This window comes from Sinocyclocheilus anshuiensis, unplaced genomic scaffold (assembly GCF_001515605.1).
Source record: "Sinocyclocheilus anshuiensis isolate Anshui unplaced genomic scaffold, SAMN03320099.WGS_v1.1 scaffold888, whole genome shotgun sequence".
Lineage (NCBI taxonomy): Eukaryota > Metazoa > Chordata > Actinopteri > Cypriniformes > Cyprinidae > Sinocyclocheilus > Sinocyclocheilus anshuiensis.
In genome coordinates, this window is record NW_015549648.1 from 592,063 (window position 1) to 595,568 (window position 3,506).

General features: G+C 35.4%; 1 protein-coding gene across 2 annotated transcripts in view; it reads left to right on the forward strand.

Moving 5' to 3' along the window:
• LOC107660172 (storkhead-box protein 2-like) overlaps positions 1-3,506 on the forward strand; it is a 78,714-nt gene that overhangs the window by 50,149 nt on the left and 25,059 nt on the right. The gene's annotated exons all lie outside the window — the stretch shown is intronic.

The following is a 3,506-nucleotide window of genomic DNA, read 5'->3' on the forward strand; positions in this document are numbered from 1 at the left end:
TGTGTGTGTGTGTGTGTGTGTGTGCGTGTGTGTGTGTGTGTGTGTGTGTGTGTGTGTGTGTGTGTTTGCAGTAGTGCCTCTGTGTCTTAGTTTTTTAAGCATCAGTGCGTTTTTGCATTTATTTTTTTAGTGCATACAGGAAAAGTTGTTGTCAGCACAGACATTTGTTATTGTATTTGTATTTATATGTATAGGACTAAACTGCCTAATTTGTATCTGGAAAGTGGCAGACTATTTCTGAATATGTACTGAATATTTCTACTTAAACACTTGTTCATATGATATAAGCCCCCTGAAGTGATTCAGTTTGTGGTTTCTCTGGTTCTGGTTTAAGTTTAACATTTTAAATCATAATTTCAGATTGCTATAACAATGCAACAGTAGGTTGATTTTTTTTTTTAGCTTGCAATTTTAAAGCTCTGCAAACTTAACTTAAAAAAAAAAAAAAAAAAAAAGTTCAGTCAAACGTGTGATTGATGCTTTCCTGTGTTAAAGTTGCTGTCATGATACTGGGTTCCCATAGGTCTCCCTATAGCTTTCTCATAATTTTTTCTTTCCCATTTGTGTTTCACAGCAAATCAGTTTATTTATGTATTTATTTTGTTTTATATTACTATTCAAGAAATTTAGGATTGGTAAGCTGTTTTTCAGGTTTTTGAAAAAAGTCTCTTATGTCCATCAAGGCTGCATTTATTTGATCAAAAATATATGAAGAGTTATATTCATAAATCAATAACGCTATAAATCAATTTTGATTAATTTGAGTAAAAATGTGTTTTCTTTACCAAGAAAGTGGCAAAATGAAAAACACTATTTTCTGTTTCAAACTTTCACATGGCATCTTTAGGTTATAATAACATAATAATTTTTTAAATACCGCAGTACCGGTGTATGTAGCTTAAACAACGTTTGGAACGCGACACTGTTTGAAAGGGGTCCCTTTTCACTGTTGCACTGTGGTGAGGGAGTGAGCGGCAGAGAAGCAGTGCACCGCAGCCGACTCGTCAATAAATGAGTACAAAACAGCGTTTCCTAGCACCTGTCGCTTACTGATTGTTTGGAATTATAAATATGAGCGTAGTTCGTCTGTTAATATCACATGCACTTTTTTGTTTGTTGTTTTTTGTTTTTTTTTGTTACTCACGCAGGCAGTGCGCTGCATGAGACAAAAAAGTAATATAGCCAAAACAACTGCATAGCCGCTCTTTAGTGTAGATGCATGTTGATTTTATCAGACGATGCCGCGATTATAAATGTGAGTGACTCCTGGTTAATATGTATTAAAAGGGGTCGTGTTTAGTCACTATTTAGTGTGGTATTTTTTGACAATATTCACTCATCATGACAGTAAAATAGGGCATTCTAAGTCAATATACTGCAGTATTTCCTCTCTCAATCAGTAGAAAATATGGTTAACACCCGGTCATGCATGAAAAAAAAAATACCGTCATGTACCGTGAAACCAGTATAATTTTGAAAAAAACTGTGATATAAATTTTTGGTCATACCGCCCAGCACTAATTGAAACTGTTGAAAATACAGAAAATAAGTTGATCCACATATGACAGCCTCTGAACTTGGTCAATACTAATCTTATTAATAGCTTACGTTTCTTCCTCACCGCAGAAACCACCACAGGTTCATCAATGGTGTCAAAATTAGTCCATTTTTTAGGGCTGCACGATAAATCGCATGTGATTGTCATGCGCATCTCGTCAGTAAAGCCAGTTCTGTGATTAGTAGTAAATCTCCATCACGTGCTTTCAGATGGATCGGCATTTACTACACAGAGCCGTATATCACTGACAAGCTACACAATATCACGTTCATAATCGAAGGCGATTCACCTGCGATTATGAATGCGATATTGTGTAGCTTGTCAGTTACCATTTACAATGCGTGGAATGGTGCGCTGTGATTGGTTGAGCGGATGTATCACATTCTGCAGAGAAGGGAGACTGGCGTTTGTCGCAGTTTGGAAAGAAAGGGAGAAAACATGACAGAATAACACGGCGAATATCGCATTTTGCGTAAAATTAAAAATGGACTTTTTAATACCGACCAGATACAGTACTGATTTTGGCGGGAACTCAATTTTTTTTTTTAAATGGCGTTTATCGTTTTGGAACCAAACTCTTCTTCATATTATGTGTGTAAATAAACAATACAAATATTGCAAAATATTATTACAATTTAATAATAACTATATATAACTAATAATAATAGCTGTTATCTGCTTTATTATATTTTAAAATGTAATTTATTCCTGTGATGCAAAGCTGAATTTTCAGCATCATTACTCCAGTCTTCAGTGTCACATGATTCTTCAGAAATCATAATAATATGCTGATTTAAACATTTCTTATTATTTCAATGTTGAAAACAGTTGAACTGCTTAATATTTTTGTGGAAATTGTGATACTTTTTTTCAGGATTATTTTTTTGAAGAGAAAGTATGAATAGAACGGCATTTGATTGAAAGAAATACATTGTAACATTGTAGAGGCTATGTCTTTTTATGGTCACTTTGGATCAATTTAATATATCATTGCTGAATAAAATTATTAATGTCTTTTCAAAAAATCTTACTGACCCCAAACTTTTACATTTATTTATGGATTTATTTGTTTGTTTGCATTTTTCTTTATTTTTTATTTGAATTTTGCAGATATTTAGTGTTACTGATTTGAACAAAGCCCTAGCTTTAAGAAATAATATTGCTACTTGCCTTAAAAGGAACCACTAAAATGCTTTTAAAACATGTCTATTCTTTCCCATTAAAATTGCAAATAAGCCTGTTTGTAAAAAATAACATATACAGGTGCATCTCAATAAATTAGAATGTCGTGGAAAGGTTCATTTATTTCAGTTTCCATTTTCCATTAAATAGGGCTTTGCCGTGGTTGAACATGAGGTATTTATTCACAAAGTGATCAACGATTTCTTCTATAGGGTATCCTGTCAGTCAGCCCTGGGCACCTGAATTCATTTCAGGGGCCGACAGCATGAGACAGCAGATCCTCTGTGTTTCTGAATAAAGCCTGAGCCTTTTGTGATCGCCCATGTGTCCTTTAAGAGACACCCCTCCCCCTCTCCCAGCGATAACCCCCTTCCCCCTCTCTCCGTCCCGCTCCTCCTCTCACACCCCCTAGCCACATTAACAGCTACCATGATGATACACACTCATCGTTTGCCTTGAGATGAAAGTGACGTTGGATTTGGGACGATTGTGATGTGAGAAAGTGTTGCTTTTAAATTGTAGAAAAAAACAAGAATCTTCTTCCCCACAATGCAGTTGTTTTTTTTGCATTGGAATGACAGCGTTGAGCCTGATTCCTTTAATTATTAATTAGCAAAATGTCGAGAAAAATTTATGGAAGCTAAAGCTGAGCATCGGAATGAGAGAAAATATGGTTTGTGGACGAACACACACTAGGTACAACGGGGATGCGTTACCATAACAACCTTTTCCGAAAGGGCCGCCCACTAGACTGTGTCAGTGGGCA